The sequence below is a fragment of the Nycticebus coucang genome, chromosome X (genome assembly GCF_027406575.1).
Source record: "Nycticebus coucang isolate mNycCou1 chromosome X, mNycCou1.pri, whole genome shotgun sequence".
Lineage (NCBI taxonomy): Eukaryota > Metazoa > Chordata > Mammalia > Primates > Lorisidae > Nycticebus > Nycticebus coucang.
Genome location: NC_069804.1, coordinates 69,472,134 through 69,493,919, shown reverse-complemented (window position 1 = coordinate 69,493,919; position 21,786 = coordinate 69,472,134). Strand labels below are relative to the sequence as shown.

Here is a 21,786-nt window from a genome sequence, read left to right as displayed (position 1 = left end):
CCGTTGGAGGGCTGGACTACAGTTTAAAAAAAAAACAACTATGAACAAATTCCTATGCACACTGCACATATCTTATTTTGAAGTAAAAAAAAAAAAAAAGAGAATCAATACAATCACACTGCCTCGAGTGGCCTGCGGGCCGCAGTTTGAGGACCCCTGGCATATTCACAGAATTTTTCTTCTCTCCCTGGGCTTGGCATTTCTTCTTAGTTCAAGAAATGAAACTTTGTCATTAAAGGGAGATAACTGTTTAGATTATTAGGTGGGGGTCTGTTGGCTGATGGGGGAATCATGTAATGATTTAAAGAAAGACAGGCAAGATGAGAGAGAGGGGAGGATAAAAAGGAGTAAAAGGAAAATGAAGAGGAGGAGAAGGAAGTGGAAGAGGAGGAGAGGACAGATATACATATAGCCTTTAACCTAGTATTTGCCTTCCCACCAGGCACTGCAGGAGAGCACTCTCAGGGACTGCTGTCTTGATTATTTTCTACTGCCAACTTTGCAGGCCAAGATGTATGTGAATGCTCATAGTATGAGATAATAGAAAGACATTGGAAGACAGGCACTCTTTTTCACCAGCTGGCCATATGCCCTGAGACCACTATTTCACCATCTGTAACCTGAAACTTGAAGTACATACCCTCTAAGGACTCCTTAGCTGAGAATTTGGTCTGGGAATAGAAGTAGATACCAGTGTTGTGGTTGTTACTTGCCAAGCTCCTTTAACTAACAAGGTTTTCCAGGTGTCTTTGTTTTGCATTGCTATAAAGGAATACCCCAGGCTGGGAAATTTATAAAGACAAAAGGTTTATTTTGCTTCCATTTCCACAGACTGTACAAGAAGCATGGTGCCAGCATCTGCTTTTGGTTAGGGCTTTGGAAGCTTCCACTCATGGTGGAAGGAAAAGGAGAGCAGACATCACATGGGGTGAGGAAGGAAGGGGGAGAGAGGGAGGTGCTAGGATCTTTTCAACAACCAGATTTTGGGGCAGCTACGAAGTAGAACTCACTGACTCTCAGGAGAATGGCACCAAGCTATTCCTGAGGGATCCAAATGAATCCAAAATTCCTCTTCTTCCTCCTCCTCCACCTTTTCCTTCTACTCCTCCTTCTCCTTCTCTTTCTCTCTCTCTCTCATCTTGCCTGTCATTCTTTAAATCATCACATGATTCCCCCAGCAGTCAACAGACCCTCACCTAATAATCTAACCCAAACATCTCCCACCAAGTCCCACTTCCAACACTGGGGATCAAACGTCAACATTAAACTTGGTGGTGACAAACCATATCCAGATCACAGCAGCTAGATACTCTAGACCAGGGGTCCTCAAACTTTTTAAACGGGCCAGTTCACTGACCCTCGCACCATTGGAGGGCCGAACTATAGTTTTAAAAAAAAAAAAACAACTATGAACAAATTCCTATGCACACTGCACATATCTTATTTTGAAGTAAAAAGCAAAATGGGAACAAATACAATCACACCGCCTCATGTGGCCCATGGCCGCAGTTTGAGGACCCCTGCTAAACTTTTGAAAACCTATAGATTAATTATCTGTTGCTATGTTACCAAATATCTCAAAAGTTAGTATCTTCAAGAAAATAATAAACATTTATTATCTCATCCAGTTATTGTGAGGCAGAAATTCTGGAGTGACTCGGCTGGGTGGTTCTGTTTTGGAGTCTGTCATGAGATTTTGACCAGGAAGCAAGTCATCTCAAGCCTTTACTAGGACTGTAATATCTGGCTCCATTATGGTTCTTGTATATGACTGGCAAATTATTAATATATATATTTTTGAGACAGAGTCTCTCTCTGTCAGCCTGGGAAGAGTGCTATTGTGTCGTAGCTCACAACAACCTCAAACTCTTTGGCTCAAGTGATCCTTTTGCCTCAGCCTCCCTACAAATTAGTAATAGTTTCTATTAGAAGGCCTCAGTTGGGGGAGGAGGAGCAAGATGGAAGCTGAGTAACAGTTTCCTTGCAACCGAGCGCATTGAGATTGGGGAGAGATGACTACAGATATCTCTGGCTGGTGGGATCTGCCCAGAATCATCACTTTGGGGACACAGAGAGATATCAAAAGACTTCTGGACCCCACAAGGAGGACAAAAGCAGTGGAGAACTGGCAAGTGGTAGCATTGTGTTCATTCGGTCAGAGGCCACCCACAGCTGTAACTACAGCAACAGCGAGATTACAAGTAGGAAAAGCCTTACCTGTAGGCTGTTTTCCTATTTGGTTTTGGACTTGGGTACTTGGTTGAACTACCTTGGGAGAACTTGGGCAAGAATGCAGATGACTTTAAGCATTGTCTAGGGCCTTGGACTTAACCACTGGGCCAGAACAGAGCTAATATTGTTCAGCTATGAGCCACCTGTGGAGACATAGTGGGAGAACTGCCCCTGCAGGCTCTTCCCTCAGGGTCTCATTGTGAGATAGGGCCAGGAGACCTCAGGCCAGTAATTGAGGGATTGAGACACGGAGATTTCAGTGTTTGGCAAATTACAGCCTTGGCTGTCAGGGGCATAGAGTGAGGCTGGTTTTCATGCACTGGATAACCAGGCAGCCACTTCAGGAGAAATCCCAGCGACAAATGCTTTCCTAGGAAAGCTTCTGCTTAGCCAAGGGTAACAGTTTAAAGTGTCCTTTTAAGCAAGCTGAGAGAAGATTTAGGATCTCAACCCAGAGGAGCTTGAGAAATCAGTAGAGTCCTCCAGTCTCCATCTCATACAGCTGTAATCAGCATTGAAATTAACATCTCCTACCCCAGAAGATCACCTGTTGCCCAGAAAATATACAGCAAGATATATATATGTGTGTGTGTGTCTGTGTGTGTTTGTGTGTGTGTGTATAGATGGATAGATAGATAGATAGATATACATATAAACTGCTTTGTTTTTGGTCTTGGCTTTTCTTTTTTTAATTTCAACATTTTCCTTGTAGATTTTTCTTTTTTTTTCTTTTCCTTTATCTTATTTTTTTCATTTTTCTGGTTTAAATACAATTTTACATTGTTGACTTCTTCAACAATTAGAACTTCATTTTTGTTAGTGTTTCTCATCCTATTATTTGGTTTCCCCCCAAATTCATCCCATAAGGTTTTTTGTTTATTTGTTTTGGTTTAATTTATAGTATTTTTGTCTTTCCTCTCTACTTCATGTAGGTGGGTACTATGTGTGACAGGCTGGCAAAGACCTGCTGACCTCATGGGAACCACCCAACCCAGCACACCCAGAGTTGGGTTTTTGTTTTAAGGTTGGGTCAGAGAACCCTACTATACACCTATATCACTCGTATCTCCCTCTTTCCACGTCTCCCTTCATTTTGTCAATATCGCCTTTTGTTCACCCCCTCTCCTTTCTCTTTTTTTCTTTTTCTTTTTTTAAATATTTTTTTTCTCTTTTTGCTCTTTAATCTTCTCACCCTTCTGGTCCTATACCAAAATAATGCATCCAAACCTTAGGTCAGTGGCACAGTAAATTAAAGAGCAAGAGGAAGTGAAAGGAAAATTATGGCAAGGAAACAGATAAAAGAATATACTCATGAAGAAGAATCAGCAGAAAAATTCTGACAACACAAAAAGTCAGTCCATAGCACCCCTCCCCCCACCAAGCAACTGTGAGGTAGCCACTGAGAGGATTCCATCTATAAAGAAATGTTAGAAATGACATAAGGGGAATTTAAAATACAAGTGATGAAAACAATTAAGGAAATTGCAGAGAAAGTGGAAAATAACAAAAAGGAAATCCAAAAACCGAATCAAATAAGAGATGAATGATATGAAGAACATAGAAAGGATGTAGCAGAGCTGATAGAATTGAAGGAGTCAATTAGGAAATTTAAATATGCAACAGAAAGTATCAACAACAGATTAGATCATGCAGAAAAAAGTATTTCAGAAGTAGAGGACAAAGCTCTTGAGATAACTCAAATAGTTAAATAGGCAGAAAAGAAGAGAGAGAAAACAGAACGTTCACTGACAGAATTATGGGACTTTATGAAGCATTCAAACATATGAGTTATAGGTATCCCAGAAGGTGAAGAATGCCCCCAGAGAAATGGAAGCCATACTAGAGAATAGTATAAATAAAAATTTCCCAAATATCACCAAAGATTCTGACACACTCCTTTCAGAGGGATATCTGACCCCAGATGGCATTAACTCTAATATAGCTTCTCCAAGACACATTGTGATTAATCTGTTCAAAGTCAAGACAAAAGAAAAAATTTTGCAAGCTGCCAGGAGTAAGCGCCAATTGACCTACAGGGGCAAATCCATCAGGGTAACTGCAGACTACTCTAATGAAACTTTTCAAGCCAGAAGACAATAGTCATCTACCTTTAATCTACTTAAACAGAACACATTCCAGGCAAGAATTCTATACCCCACTAAGCTAAGCTTTAAAATTGATGGAGAAATCAAATCTTTTACTGATATGTAAACCTTGAGGAAATTTGCCACAATAAGACAAGCTCTACAGGAAATACTTCAACCTGTTCTACACATTGACCATCACAATGGATCACCAGCAAATTAAGTACCAGACAATTAAAGGACAGAACCTAGCTTCCACAGTGATGCAAAAGACAAAACTAAGCAATGGGCTTTCACAAAATAAGATGAATAGAATGCACCACACTTATTAATTATCTCAATAAGTGTTAAAGGCCTGAATTCCCCACTGAAGAGGCATAGATTGGCTGATTGGATTAAAAAACACAAGCCATCCTTTGCTGTTTGCAGGAAACACACCTAGCCTCAAAAGACAAATTAAAACTCAGAGTTAAGGGTGGCACCTGTGGCTCAAATGAGTAGGGTGTCGGCCCCATACACCCGGGTTGGTTGGTTCAAACCCAGCTCTGGCCAAAAACTGCAAAAATAAAAATAAATAAAATAAAAAAAAATCTCAGAGTTAAGGGTTGGAAGACAATTTTTGAGGCAATGGAATCCAGAAGAAAAGAGGGGTTGCAATCTAATTTTCAAATATATGTGCATTTAAAGCAAATAAAGTCAAAAAAGACAAAGATGATCGCTTCATAATGGTCAAGGAAAAAATACAACAAGAAGACATTTCAATTTGAAATATTTATGCACCCAAATTAAATGCTCCCAGATTCTTGAAACAGACCTTAATTACTCTGAGAAATATGATATCCTACCACACCATAATGAAAGGGGACTTTAACACTCTCACAGAGCTGGACAGATCCTCTAATCAGAAATTAAACAAAGATATAAAGAGATCAGGAGATCTATTTAATGTACTTAAATGGGACCCTAGAACAACTAGACTTGATAAATGTATATAAATGCTCCATCCCAAAGATAAAGAATATACATTCTTATCATCACCCCATGGAATATTCTTCAAGATTGATCCATATCCTAGGCCACAAAACAAACTTCAACAGAATCAAAAAATTGAAATTTTACCATGTATCTTCTCATACCACAAGGCATTAAAGGTGGAATTCAACTCCAACAGAAACATTCAACCCCACATAAAAGAATGGAAATTAAACAACCATATGCTGAATGACAGTTGGGTGCAGGAAGAAATAAAAGAGGAAATCATTAACTTTCTTAAGCACAACAAAAATGACACAAGCTACCAAAACCTTTGGGATACAGCCAAAGTAGTCCTGAGAGGAAAACATACCAGTTTACATGCCTACATTCGAAAATCAGAAAGAAAGCACATCAACAAACTCACAAGCTATCTCATGGAATTGAAAAAAGAAGAACAATCTAAGGCTAAACACAGCAGAAGAAAAAAATATCCAAAATTAAATCACAGATTAATGAAATTGGAAACAAAAGAATCATTCAGAAAGTTAATGAAAGAAGAAGTTGGTTTTTTGAAAAATAAATTAAATAGATAAACCTTTGACCAGACTAACTAGAAATAGAAAAGTCAAATCTCTAGTAAACTCAATCAGAAATGACAAAGGAGACATAACAACAGATGCTACAGAGATACAAAAGATTTATCTCTGAGGACTACCAGAAACTCAATGCCCAGAAATTTGACAATGTGAAGGAAATGGAATCACACTCTCTCCCTAGGCTTAGCCCAGATGAAATAGATCTCCTGAAAAGACCAATTTCAAGCACTGAGATCAAAGAAACAATAGAAAATCTCTCAACAAAAAAATTCCTTGGTCAGGCTGCCTTCACACCAGACTTCTATCAAACCTTCAAAGAAGAGCTTATTCCTGTACTGCAGAAATTATTCCAAAAAATTGAGGAGGAAGGAATCTTCCCCAACATGTTCTACGAAGCAAACATCACCCTGATAACAAAACCAGAAAAAGATCCAACTAAAAAGAACTTCAGACCAATTTCACTAATGAATAAAGATGCAAAAATTATCAGCAAAACCCTAGCCAATAGATTACAGCTTAGCATCAAAAAAATCATACATCATGATCAAGTAGGTTTCATCCCAGGAATGCAAGGCTGGTTAACACAAGCAAGTCCATTAACATTATTCACCATATCAACAGATGCAAAAAAAGGACCATAAGATCCTCTCAATAGATGAAGAAAAAGCATTCGATAAAATCCAGCATCCTTTTCTAATTAGAATACTGAAGAGTATAGGCATAGGTGACACATTTCTTAAACTGATTGAAACTATCTACTGACCTTCAGGCTGTGACGGGTGGAGAGCCATTGCCCTTTCTCCCCAGTTACTGTGGTGAGTGTCCTTTTGGTTCCAACCCCAGAGTGGTAATGTCGACCTGGTTAGACTATAGAGTCTCTGAGCTTTTCTCTGAGGATCTTTGAAACCACCTGATCCACTCACAGCCTCCCATCTGTCTGGTGCTTCCCAACATGTCCACCTTCATGTTTTTACTGCCAATTGACCACGTTCTTTTAATATGTGTTCCTTTTATGAAATTTTAGGAATTTGCTGTCACAAAGGATGTCTTCTAGCTGGTGTTGAGCAGATTCTAGGAACTTCTTTCCTGTATTAACCTGTGTGAGCAGCTGCAGTCATATTGGAGAAAAATCTCACCTAGAAATTTGGGGGCACTTATGTGACAAGTAGATAGATACCTTTCACTTTATCAGATATACATCTGTCTGGTTTTATCTGAAGAATTCCAATAAAATAATTTAAAGCAAAAAAAAAAAAAAAAGAAACTATCTATGACAAACCCATAGCTAATATTTTACTGAATGGAGTAAAACTGAAAGCTTTTCCAATTAGAACTCGAACCAGACACGGTTGCCCTCTATCTCCATTACTATTCAACATAGTGCTGGAAGTTCTAGCCAATACAATTAGGCAAGACAAGGAAATAAAGGGCATCCAAATGGGAGAAGAGGAGATCAAACTCTCCCTCTTTGCTGATGATATGATCTTATACTTAGAGAACCCTCAAGACTCAACCACAAGTCTCCTTGAAGTCATCAAAAAATACAGTTATGTCTCAGGATATAAAATCAATGTCAAGAAGTCAGTAGTCTTTGTATTTGCCAATAACAGTCAAGATGACAGGTTAATTAAGGACATAACTCCCTTCACCATAGCTTTAAAGACAATGAAATAGCTAGGAATATATATAACAAAAGAGTTGAAGGACCTCTACAAAGAAAATTATGAAACCCTAAGAAAGGAAATAGCAGAGAATATTAAGAAATGGAATAACATACCAGGCTCATGACTGGGAAGAATTGACATTGTTGAAATGTCTATACTTCCCAAAGAAATCTACCTATTCATTGCCATCCGTATTAAATACCAACATTGTACTTTGAAGACTTGGTAAAAAATGATTCTGTGTTTTGTATGGAACCAGAAAAGAACTTGCATAGCTAAAGCAGTTCTTACTAATAAAAACAAACCTGGGGGTACTAGCATACCAGATTTTAGGCTGTACTACAGGGCCACAGTGGTCAAGAGTGCATGGTATTGGCACAAAAATAGAGACATAGACATTTGGAATTGAATAGAAAACCAGGCAATGAAACTAACATCTCACAGCGACCTAATCTTCCATAAATCAAACAAGAACATACAGTGGGGGAAAGACTCCCTATTCAATGAATGGTGATGAGAGAACAGGATATCAACATGTACAACACTGAAACTAGACCCACACCTTTCTTTGCTCACAAAAATTGATTCAAGATGGATAAAGGACTTAAATTTAAAGCATGAAACAGTAAAAATTCTTAAAGAAAGCATAGGAAAAATGCTGTAAGATATTGCCCTGGGGAAAGACTTCATGAAGAAGATTGCCATGGCAATTGCAACAACAACAAAAATAAACAAATGGGACTTCATTAAACTGAAAAGTTTCTGTACCACTAAGGAGACAACAACCAAAGCAAATAGACAACCTCCACAATGGGAAAGGATATTTGCATATATTGAATCAGACAAAAGCTTGATTATCTAGGATCTATAGTGAACTCAAATTCCACATGATAAAAGCCAACAATCCCATATATCACTGAGCAAGAGACATGAATAGAACCTTTTCTGAAGAAGACAGATGAATGGCTAATAAACATATGAAAAAATGCTCATAGTCCCTAATTATTAGAGAAATGCAAATCAAAACCACCCTGAGATACCATCTAACCCCAGGGAGAATGGCCCTCATCACAAAATCTCAAAACTGCAAATGCTGGCGTGGATGTGGAGAGAAGGGAACACTTTTACACTGCTGGTGGGACTGCAAACTAATACAATCTTTTTGGAAGGAAGTATGGAGAACCCTCAAAGAACGCAAGCTAGACCTCCCATTTGACCCTGCAATCCCATTACTGGGCATCTACCCAGAAGGAAAAAAAAATCTTTTTATCATAAGGACCCTTGTACTAGGCTGTTTATTGAAGCTCAATTTATAATCGCCAAAATGTGGAAACAGCCTAAATGCCCACCAACCCAGGAATGGATTAACAAGCTGTGGTATATGAACACCATGGAATACTATTCAGCCATTTTAAAAAATGGAGACTTTACATACTTTTTATTAACCTGGATGGAAGCGGAACACATTATTCTTAGTAAAGCATCACAAGAATGGAGAAGCATGAATCCTATGTACTCAATTTTGATGTGAGGATAATTAAGGACACGGTGGGGGTGGGGGAAGGGAAGAGCAGAGAGAGAAAGAAGGAGGGAGCAGTGGGGAAAGGAAGAGCAGAGAGGGAAAGAGGGAGGGGTGGGGCCTTGGTGTGTGCCACACATTTGTTGGGCAAGACAGGATTCTAAGAGAGACTTTACCTAACAAATGCAATCAGTGTAACCTGGTTTCTTGTACCCTCAATGAATCCTCAACAATTGAAAAAAATAAATAAATATGAAAGGAAATGGGAAAAGATTTAAAATTTGTCACTACAGAATTTCAACTGAACGCAAAGGAAGGCAATAATGAAGGAAATGAGGCACAAAAAAGCTATAACATGGCTGGGTCTGGTGGTTCATGCCTGTGATCCTATCACTCTGGGAGGTCAAATTGGTAGGATTGCTTGAGTTTATGAATTAATGACCAGTCTGAACAAGAGTGAGATCGTCTCTCTACAAAAAAAAATATAAAAATTAGCTGGGCGCAATGACATGTGCCTATAGTCCAAGCTTCTTGGGAGAGTGAGGCATAAGGATTGAGCTCAGGAGGTTGATGACAGCAGTGCACTCTATCCCAGGCAACAAAGCAAGACCCTGTCTCAAAAGAAAAAAAAAATAAGTTAAATGCACGTCAATTAAATTTCTCAATCAAAAGACATATTGGAAGGATGTATTAAAAAAAAAAAAAGCAAGATCCAACTATATGGATCTTCCACATATAAAGGACAAGAGATTCACTTTAGATCTAAGAATATGAATAGGTTGAAAGTAAAAGACTAGAAAAAGATAGCCCATTCATATTATAAGTAAAGAATAACATGGGTGGCTATACTAATATCCAATGAAATAGGCTTTAAGTCATAAACTATTTCAAGTGAAAGAAATGTTAAAAAGTTCATTATATAGTGATAAAAGTGTCAATTCACCAAGAAGGTAACAATTGTATATGCACTCAAATAAGAGCTTTTAAATATATTAAATAAACCTTGACAGGATTGTAGGTAGAAAAAGTTCTAAAATAACAGTAGAAGACTTCAATAGTGCACTTTAAATAATGGATAGAACAGCCAGACAAAACATCAATAAGAAAATAGAGGACTTTGGCTGGGTGTGGTGACTTATGTTCTAGCCTAATTGTAGCACTCTGGGAGGCTGAGTCAAAAAAACTGTCTTAGGTCAGGAATGGAGACCAGCAAGATCACATTTCTACTAAAAATAGAAAAATTAACCAGATGTTGGTGGTTTGTGCCTGTAATCCTAGGTACTCAGGAGGCTAAGGCAGAAGGCGTGCTTGAGCCCAGGAGTTTGAGGTTGCTCTACACCCGGTTGAGGCCAGGTGACAGATTAAGACTCTGTCTCAAAAAAAAAAAAAAAAAAAAAAGAGGACATAGACAAGACTATAGAACAATTGCCACCTGGCAGATATATACAAAACACTTGGCCCAACAAGAGCAAAGTACACATTCTCAAGTGCACATGAAACATTCTCCATGGTAGATCATATGTTAGACCACACAACATGTCTTATTAAATTTTAAAAGAATTATATACCAAGTGTCTTTTTTTTACTGTTGGAGATTCATTGAGAGTACAATAAGCCAGGTTACACTGATTGCAATTGTTAGGTAAAGTCTCTCTTGCAATCATGTCTTGCTCCCAGAAAGTGTGGTACACACCAAGGCCCCACCCCTCTCCCTCCGTCCCTCTTTCTGCTTTTCCTCCCACCCCACAAACTTAATTGTCATTAATTGTCCTCATATCAAAATTGAGTACATACAATTCATGCTTCTCCATTCTTGTGATGCTTTACTAAGAATAATGTCTTCCACTTCCATCCAGGTTAATACGAAGGATGTAAAGTCTCCATTTTTTTTAATAGCTGAATAGTATTCCATGGTATACATATACCACAGCTTGTTAATCCATTCCTGGGTTGGTGGGCATTTAGGCTGTTTCCACATTTTGGCGATTGTAAATTGAGCTACAATAAACAGCCTAGTACAAGTGTCCTTATGATAAAAGGATTTTTTTCCTTCTGGGTAGATGCCCAGTAATGGGATTGCAGGATCAAATGGGAGGTCTAGCTTGAGTGCTTTGAGGTTTCTCCATACTTCCTTCCAGAAAGGTTGTACTAGTTTGCAGTCCCACCAGCAGTGTAAAAGTGTTCCCTTCTCTCCACATCCACGCCAGCATCTGCAGTTTTGAGATCTTGTGATGTGGGCCATTCTCACTGGGGTTAGATGATATCTCAGGGTTGTTTTGATTTTCATTTCTCTAATATATAGAGATGATGAGCATTTTTTCATATGTTTGTTAGCCATTTCTCTGTCTTCTTTAGAGAAGGTTCTATTCATGTCTCTTACCCATTGATATATGGGATTGTTGGCTTTTTTCATGTGGATTAATTTGAGTTCTCTATAGAGCCTAGTTATCAAACGTTTGTCTGATTCAAAATATGCAAATATCCTTTCCCATTGTGTAGGTTGTCTCTTTGCTTTGGTTGTTGTCTCCTTACTTGTACAGAAGCTTTTCAGTTTAATGAAGTCCCATTTGTTTATTTTTGTTGTTGCAATTGCCATGGCAGTCTTCTTCATGAAGTCTTTCCCCAGCCCAATATCTTCCAGTGTTTTTCATGTGCTTTCTTCGAGGATTTTTATTGTTTCATGCCTTAAATTTAAGTCCTTTATCCATTTTGAATCGATTTTTGTGAGTGGGGAAAGGTATGGGTCCTGTTTCAGTCTTTTATATGCAGACTTCCAGTTCTCCCAACACCATTTATTTACTAGGGAGTCTTTCCCCCAACGTATGTTCTTATTTGGGGTTTATCGAAGATTAGGTGCCTGTAAGATGTTAGTTTCATTTCTTGGTATTCTATTCGATTTCAAGTGTTTATCTCTCTATTTTTGTGCCAGTACCATGCTGTCTTGACTACCATGGCTTTGTAGTATAGACTAAAATCTGGTATGCTGATGCCCCAAGCTTAACTTTATTACTAAGAACTGCCTTAGCTATACGGGGTTTTTTATGGTTCCATACAAAATGCAGAATCATTTTTTCCAAATCTTGAAAGTACGATGTTGGTATTTTGATAAGAATGGCATTGAGTAGGTAGATTGCTTTGGGACGTATAGACATTTTAACAATGTTGATTCTTCCCATCCATGAGCATGGTATGTTCTTCCATTTGTTAATATCCTCTGCTATTTCCTTTCTGAGGATTTCATAGTTTTCTTTATAGAGGTCCTTCACCTCCTTCGTTAGGTATATTCCTAGGTATTTCATTTACTTTGAAACTATGGTGAATGGAGTTGTGTCCTTAATTAGCTTCTCATCTTAACTGTTATTGGTGTATACAAAGGCTACTGAGTTGTGGACATTGATTTTATATCCTGAAACATTACTGTATTTTTTGATGACTTTAGAAGTCTTGTGGTTGAGTCTTTGGGATTCTCTAAGGATAAGATCATGTCGTCAGCAGAGGGAGAGTTTGACCTCCTCTGCTCCCATTTGGATTCCCTTGATTTCCTTGTCTTGCCTAATTGTATTGTCTAGAACTTCCAGCACTATGTTGAATAGTAAAGGTGACAGAGGACAAGCTTGTCTGGTTCCACTTCTAAGAGGAAAAGCTTTCAGTTATACTCGATTCAGTGAAATATTAGCTGTGGGTTTGTCCTAGATAGCTTCAACCAGTTTTAGAAATGTGCCACCTATGCCTATATTCTTCAGTGTTCTAATTAGAAAGGGATGCTGGATTTTGTCAAATGCTTTTTCTGAATCTATTGAGAGGGTTATATGATCTTTATTTTTGCCTCTGTTAATATGGTGGATAACGTTTATGGACTTGCATATGTTAAACCTGCCTTGCATCCCTGGGATGAAACCTACTTGATCATGATGAATGACTTTTTTCATGATAAGGTGTAATCTGTTGGCTAGGATTTTGTTGAGAATTTTTGCATCTATATTCATTAGTGAGAATGGCCTGAAATTCTCCTTTTTAGCTGGGTCTTTTCCTGGTTTTGGTATCAAGGTGATGTTTGCTTCATAGAATTTGTTGGGGAAGATTCCTACTTCCTCAAGTTTTTGGAATAATTTCTGCAGTACAGGAATAAGCTTCTCCCTGAATGTTTGATAGAATTCTGGTGTGAAGCCATCTGGACCAGGGCATTTTTTGGTTGGAACCTTTTTTATTGTTTCTTTAATCTCACTGCTTGAAATTGGTCTGTTCAGGAGCTCCATTTCTTCCTGGCTAAGTCTAGGGAGAGGGTGTGATTCCAAATACTGATCCATTTCCTTCACATTGTCAAATTTCTGGGCATAGAGTTTCTGGTAGTATTGAGAGATGATCTCTTGTTTCTCTGTTCAATCAGTTGTTATTTCCCCTTTATCATTTCTGATTGAGGTTACTAGAGATTTTACTTTTCTATTCCTCGTTAGTCTGGCCAATGGTTTATCTATTTTATTTATTTTTTCAAAAACCCAACTCCTTGTTTCATTAATTTTCTGAATGATTCTTTTGTTTTCAATTTCATTGATCTCTGATTTGATTTTGAATATTTCTTTTCTTCTACTGAGTTTAGGCTTAGATTGTTCTTCTTATTCCAATTGCATAAGATGGCTTGTGAGTTTGTTGATGCGCTCTGTTTCTGTTTTTCGAATGTAGGCATCTAAAGTGATAAATTTTCCTCTCAGAGCTGCTTTTGCAGTATCCCTCAGGTTTTGGTAGATTATGTCTTCATTGTTGTTGTGCTCAAGGAAGTTAATGATTTCCTGTTTTATTTCTCCCTGCATCCATCTGTTATTCAACAGAAGATTGTTTAATTTCCATGCCTTTGTGTGGGGTCGAGCGTTTTTGTTAGAGTTGAGTTCCACCTATAGTGCCTTATGGTCTGAGAACATACAAGGTAAAATTTCAATTCTTTTGATTCTGTTGATATTTGTTTTGTGTCCCAGGATATGATCAATTTTGGAGAATGCTCCACGGGGTGATAAGAAGAATGTATATTCTTTATCTTTGGGATGGAGTGTTCTATATGCGTCTATCAAGCACAGTTGTTCTAGGGTCTCATTTAAATCTCTTATATCTTTGTTTAATTTCTGTTTAGAGGATCTGTCCAGCTCTGTAAGAGGAGTATTAAAGTCTCTAGTTATTATGGTATTATCAGATATCATATTGCTCAGACTGAGTAAGGTCTGTTTCATGAATCTGGGAGCGTTTAAACTGGGTGAATAAATATTTAGAATTGAAACGTCTTTTTCTTGTATTTTTCTTTTGACCAATATAAGGTGACCATCTTTGTCTTTTTTGACTTTAGTTGCTTTAAATCCACATGTATCTGAAAAGAAGATTGCAACTCCTCTTTTCTTCTGAATTCCATTTGCCTGAAAATTTGTCTTCCAACCCTTGACTCGGAGTTTTAATTTGTCTTTTGAAGCCAGGTGTATTTCTTGCAGACAGCAAATGGATGGCTTGTGTTTTTTAATCCAGTCAGCCAATCTATGTCTCTGCAGTGGGGAATTCAAGCCATTAACATTTATTGAGATAATTGATAAGTGTGGTAGTATTCTATTTGTCTTATTTTATGTGAGTCCATTGCTTAGTTTTATCTTTTGCATCAGTGTGGAGGTTAGGTTCTGTCTTTTAATTTCTGAGTTCTTACTTTGCTGCTGATCCATTGTGATGGTCAGTGTGTAGAACAGGTTGAAGTATTTCCAGTAGAGCTGGTGTTGTTGTGGCGAATTTCCTCAATGTTTGTATATTCAGAAATGATTTGATTTCTCCATCAATTTTAAAGCTTAGCTTAGCAGGGTACAGAATTCTGGGCTGGAAATTGTTCTGTTTAAGTAGATGCAAGGTAGATGACCATTGTCTTCTTGCTTGGAAAGTTTCATTAGAGAAGTGTACAGTCACTCTGATGGATTTGCCCCTGTAGGTCAACTTGCGTTTACTCCTGGCAGCTTGCAGAATCTTTTCTTTTGTTTTGACTTTGGACAGTTTCATCACAGTGTGTCTTGGAGAAGCTCGGTTAGAGTTGAGGCGACCTGGGGTCCGATATCTCTCTGAAAGCAGTTTGTCAGAATCTTTGGTGATATTTAGGAAATTTTCTTTTATAATATTCTCTAGTATGGCTTCCATTCCTCTGGGGCATTCTTCTTCCCCTTCTGGAATTCCTATAACTCGTATGTTGGAATGCTTCATAAAGTCCCATAATTCTGACAGTGAGCGTTCTGCTTTCTCTGTCTTATTTTCTGCCTCTTTTACTATCTGAGTTATCTCAAGAATTTTGTCTTCTACCTCTGAAATTCTTTCTTCTGCATGGTCTAACCTGTTGCTGATACTTTCCTTTGCATCTTTATGTTCCATGATTGACTGTTTCAGTTCCTTCAGCGCTGCTATATCCTTTCTATATTCTTCATATCGTTCATCTCTTATTTGATTCTGTTTTTGGATTTCCTTTTGGTTATTTTGCACTTTATTAGCAGTTCTCTTCATTGTTTCCATCATTTCTTTCATTGTTTTCATCACGTGTATTCTAAATTCCCTTTCTGTCATTCCTAACATTTCTTTATAGGTGGAATCCTCTGCAATAGCTACCTCGTGGTCCCTTGCAGGGTTGTTCTGGACTGGTTCTTCATGTTGCCTGGAGTTTTCTGCTTATTCTTCCTCATGAGTGATTTCTTTTATCTGTTTCCTTGCCCTAATTTTCCTTTTACTTCCTCTTGCTCTTTAAGTTCTTGTGCCTGTGGACTAAGGTTTTGATGAGTCCTTTTGGTTCAGTACCAGAAGGATGACAAGGTTGAAGAGCAAGAAGGAATGAAAGAAAGGAGGAATGAGCAAAACAAAATAGAGAAAGGAGAGGAGGTGGGTAAAAGGAATATTGACAAAAAGAAGTGAGGCACAGAAAGAGGGAGACAGAGCAATATAGGTGTACAGTAGGGTACTTTGACACAACTTTAAAAAAAACCCACCTTCTGGGGGTGCCCACTTGGGTGGTTCCCTTGGCGTTAGCAGCTCTTTGCTAACCTGATCAGACACAGTACCCCACCTCTACCAAGTAGAGAGGAAAGACAGAAATGCTATAAACCAAACCAAAACAAGCAAACAGAAAATTTTATGGGATAAAATTGGGTGAAAAAACAAATAATAGGGGTAGAAACACTAGCAAAAATGAAGTTCTAGTTATTGAAAATGGAAGCAATGGGAAATTGTAATTAAACTAGAAAAATTGAGAAGGAAATAAATCTGTATGGAAAAGGTTGAAATTAATAAAGAAAACAACATCAACAACGTCAAAATAAACAAAAAAACAACCAAACAAACAAACAAACAAAAAAAAAACACAACCAAAAACAAAGCAGTATATATATATGTTGTTGAATATTGCCTGGGCAACCTGTGGTCTTCTGGGGTATGAGATGTTAATCACAGTGCTGATATGACTGGAGGCCGCTGACTTCTTACACCCCACTGGTAGACACGCTAAATCTCTCTTCAGCCACTTTAAAAGGCACTTTAATCTTGTAAACTTGCTGAGCGGAAGCTTTCCCAGGAAAGTGCTTGTCGCTGGAATCACTGCTGAAGTGTCTATCCACTTACCCGATGTGCCAAAACCTGTCTCACTCTGCCCCTGAGGGTTAGGGCTATAAGGTGGTTCGGTCCCTGCCCTTAGGCTTCTCAGTCACTAGGTTACCAGCTTCCACCCGATTCTTGCTCTGCGACCCTGAGGGAGGAGCTTGCCAGGGCATTTCTCTCCGAATGGCTCCCTGTGGCCCGCAGCCAAACACTATTAGCTACGTCTGGCTCATTGACTCAGGCTGGGGCCCTAGACAACGGCCAAAGTACTCCGCACTCCTGCTCAAGCTCTCCCCAAGGCAGTTCAACTGAGTGCCAAGTCCAAAGACACCAAAGCAGTTCACAGGAAAGGCCTTTCCGGTTTGCAGTCTCGCTGCTACTGTACTTACAGTTGCTGGTGGATTTATACCAATTAAACACACACGACCACTTGCTGGTTTTCCACTGTTTTTGTCCTCCTTTTGGGGTCCAGAAGTCTCTCACTGACTCCCTGTATCCTCACAGGGATGATTATAGGCAGATCTCATCAGCCAGAGATGCCTGGAGTCCTATCTCCCCAGACTCACGGTGCCCAGATGCAAAGAATCTGTTACTCGGCCGCCATCTTGTTCTCTCTTCCCCAAGTGTGTTTTTGATCATAATGGAATGAAATCAGAAATAGTTAGAACAGCAATAAATAAAACAGAAAAACAATAGAGGAAATCAATGAAACCAAAAGGATTTCTAGAAAAGATCAACAAAATTTACATATCCTTAACTAGATTTATATAGAGAGATAAGACTTAACAGAAATCAGAAATGAAAGTTGACATTGATACTAAGTTTTGAGAGCCAAAAAGAATTATATGAGAGTATTAGAAACAACTGTATTTCAAAAATTTGACTAATTTAGATGAAATTAACAAATTCCTCGTAACAAACAACTTATCAAGACTGAATCATGAAGAAATAAAAATTTGAATGGACCATATAAATAGTGGGGAGATTGAATTAGTAATGAAAAGTCTCTCAAGGATGAAAAGCTCAGGAGTGGCGCCTGTGGCTCAGTGAGTAGGGTGCTGGCCCCATATACTGAGTTGGCAGGTTCGAACCCGCCCCGGCCAAAAAACTGCAAGAAAAAATAGCCAGGCATTGTAGCAGGCACCTGTAGTCCCAGCTACTCAGTAGGCTGAGGCAAGAGAATCACCTAAGCCCAAGAGCTGGAGGTTGCTGTGAGCTGTGACATCATGGCAGTCTACCGAGGGTGAAAAGTGAGACTCTGTCTTTGAAAAAAATAAAAATAAAAGGATGAAAAACTGGGTACCAGATGGCATCATTAGTGAATTGTAACTCAAAAGGAAAAGGAATTAATACCATTACTTCCTATGCTATTCTGAAAACTTCTAAGAGAAGGGAACCCTTCTCACCTTATTTAATGAGGCCAGTATTACCTTGATACCAAATCCAGAAAAATACATGACAAGAAAAATGCAGACCAATATCCCTTATAAATACTGATGTACAAATCCTCAGGAAAATAATAGCAAACAATTCAACAGCATATTAAAAAGATTATCGGTCCTCTATGTGGGATTTATTCCTGAAATGCAAAAATGTTTCAGCATACTAAAATAAATCAATGCATCAATTCAGAATGAAGGGGAAAAAATCACATGGTCATTTCAATTCATAAAAAGAATTTGATAAAAGTCATTATCATTTCTTGTTAAAAAATAAGCCTCAGCAAAATAAGAATAGAGGGAAACTACCTCAACACAATAAGGGCCATATATGGAGAAAGTGTTGCTTATAAAGTCAGACACAAGACCAAGATGTTCACTTACACAATTTTTATTCAATATAGTACTAAAAGACCTAGCTGGAGCAATTAGGCAAGAAAAAGAAATAAAAGATACTCAAATTTTAAAAGAAGAAGTAAAGTTATCCCTTTTGCAAACACCATAAAAATTCCACAAAAATAGTTTTGCATACTCATCAAAGGAAGGATACAAAATCTTTTCTTGCTAATGCGTTTGAGTTCTCTGTGGATTCTGGTTATTAAACCTTTGTCAGAGACATAACCTGCAAATATCTTCTCCCATTCTGAGGGCTGTTTGCTTGCTTTACTTACTGTATTCTTGGCTGTGCAAAAGCTTTTTAGTTTGATCAAGTCCTAGTAGTGTATTTTTGAAGCTGCTTCAATTGCCCGGGGGGTCCTCCTCATAAAATTCTTGCCGAGACCAATTTCTTCAAGGGTTTTCTCTGCACTCTCCTCTACTATTTTTATAGTGCCATGTCTTAGGTTTAAATCTTTAATCCAGTGAGAGTCTATCTTAGTTAATGGTGAAAGGTGTGGGTCCAGTTTTAGTCTTCTACAGGTTGCCAGCCAGTTCACACAGCACCATTTGTTAAATAGGGAATCTTTTCCCCACTGAATGTTTTTAATTGGCTTGTCAAAAATTAAATATCGGTAAGTAGCTGGATTCATCGCTTGGTTCTCTATTCTGTTCCAGACATCTACTTCTCTATTTTTGTGCCAATACCATGCTGTTTTGATCACTATCGATTTGTAGTTTAGTCTGAAGTCTGGTAGCGTGATTCCTCCAGCTTTGTTTTTATTTCTGAGTAATGTGTTGGCTATACGAGGTTTTTTTCTGATTCCATATAAAACGAAGTATTGTTTTCTCAAGATCATTAAAGTATGACAGTGGAGCTTTCATGGGGATTGCGTTGAAATTATATATTGCTTTGGGTAGTATGGACATTTTAACAAAGTTGATTCTTCCCAGCCATGAGCATGGTATGTTTTTCCATTTGTTAACATTTTCAGCTATTTCTTTTCTTAGAGTTTCATAGTTCTCTTTATAGAGATCTTTCACGTCCTTTGTTAGATAAATTTCCAAATATTTCATCTTCTTTGGCACTACTGTGAATGGGATAGAGTCCTTAATTGTTTTTTCAACTTGACTATTGTTGGTATATATAAAGGCTACCAATTTACGAATGTTGATTTTATAACCTGAGACGCTGCTGTATTCCTTGATCACTTCTAAGAGTTTTGTAGTAGAGTACCTAGTGTTTTCCAGATACACAATCATATCATCTGCAAAGAGCAAAAGTTTGATCTCTTCTGACCCTATATGGATACCTGTGATCGCCTTTTCTTCCCTAATTGCGGTGGCTAGAACTTCCATTACAATGTTAAAAAGCAATGGAGACAATGGGCAGCCTTGTGTGGTTCCTGATCTGAGTGGAAATGATTCCAATTTAACTCCATTCAATATGATGTTGGCTGTAGGTTTGCTGTAGATGGCATCTATCAGATTAAGAAATGTCCCTTCTATACCAATTTTCTTAGGTGTTCTGATTATGAAGGGATGCTGGATATTATCAAAGGCTTTTTCTGCATCGATTGAGAGGATCACATGGTCTTTGTTTTTTAATTTGTTTATGTGCTGAATTACATTTATAGATTTTACGTATATTGAACCAGCCTTGAGACCCTGGGATAAAACCGATTTGGTCATGATGTATAATTTGTTTGATGTGTTGCTTGATTCTGTTTGTTAGGATCTTGTTGAATATTTTTGCATCTATATTCATTAGTGATATTGGTCTATAGTTTTCTTTTCTTGTTGGGTCTTTTCCTGGTTTGGGGATCAGGGTGATGTTTGCTTCATAGAACGTGTTGGGTAGTCTTCCTTCTTTTTCTACCTTTTGGAACAGGTTGAGTAATATAGGTACTAATTCCTCTTTAAAAGTTTGGTTGAATTCTGATGTGAAACCATCTGGTCCCGGGCTTTTCTTGTTAGGGAGGTTTTGTATGGTTGATGCTATTTCGGAACTTGATATGGGCCTGTTCAGCATTTCCACTTGATTCTGGGGATCCTATCACGGACTGGGCAAGGGATTTGAAGAGAAACTTCTCTGAAGAAGACAGGCATGCGGCCTTCAGACATATGAAAAAATGCTCATCATCTTTAATCATCAGGGAAATGCAAATTAAAACTACTTTGAGATATCATCTAACTCCAATGAGACTAGCCTATATCACAAAATCCCACGACCAGAGATGTTGGCATGGATGCGGAGAAAAGGGAACACTTTTGCACGGCTGGTGGGAATGCAAATTATTACATTCATTTTGGAATGATACATGGAGAACACTTCAAGTTCTAAAAATAGAACTGCTATTCAATCCTGTAATTCCTCTACTGGGCATATACCCAGAAGACCAAAAATCACATCATAACAAAGGTATTTGCACCAGAATGTTTATTGTAGCCCTATTCATAATTGCTAAGTCATGGAAAAAGCCCAAGTGCCCATCGATCCACGAATGGATTAATAAATTGTGGTATATGTACACCATGGAATATTATGCAGCCTTAAAGAAAGATGGAGACTTTACCTCTTTTATGTTTACATGGATGGAACTGGAAAATATTCTTCTTAGTAAAGTATCTCAAGAATGGAAGAAAAAGTACCCAGTGTACTCACCCCTACTATGAAACTAGTTTTTGGCTTTCACATGAAAGCTATAACCCAGTTACTACCTAAGAATAGGGGGAAGGGGGAAAGCGAGGGGAGTTTGGGGAGAGGTGGGTGGAGGGAGGGGGACAGGTGGTATCACACCTGTGGTGCTTCTTACAAGGATATATATGAATCTTAGTAAATGTAGAATGTAAATGTCTTAGCACAATAACTAAAAAAAGACCAGAAGGCTATGTCAGCCAGTGTGATAAAAATGTGTCAAACGGTTTATGATGCTAATGTATGATGCCGCATGATCATATCAATGTACACAGCTATGATTTAATAAAAAAAGGAAGGATACAAAATAAACACACAAAAATTAGTTATATTTCTTTACACTAATAATAAACAGTTTCAAAAGAAAATTAAGAAAGCAATTCTACTATGATAGCATGTCAAAGAATAAAATACCTAAGAATGAATTTAACCAAAGAGGTCAAAGATTTGTACACTGAAAACTATGAAAAAGAAGACACAATTGAAAAGACATTCCATGTTCTTAAATTGGAAAACAATGTTATTGAAATGTGAATACTACTTAAGGCAATCCGTATACTCGATGCAATGCCTATCAAAACCCCAGTCATTTTTTTTTTGAGAAATAGAAAAAC

General features: G+C 38.0%; 1 protein-coding gene and 1 non-coding gene across 7 annotated transcripts in view; both read left to right on the top strand.

The window, feature by feature from the left end:
* ASB12 (ankyrin repeat and SOCS box containing 12) overlaps nt 1–21,786 on the top strand; it is a 307,551-nt gene that overhangs the window by 257,746 nt on the left and 28,019 nt on the right. The gene's annotated exons all lie outside the window — the stretch shown is intronic.
* LOC128578914 (small nucleolar RNA ZL8) lies at nt 6,728–6,809 on the top strand. The gene has a single exon (XR_008378002.1). It is a non-coding gene; the product is annotated as a small nucleolar RNA ZL8 (small nucleolar RNA).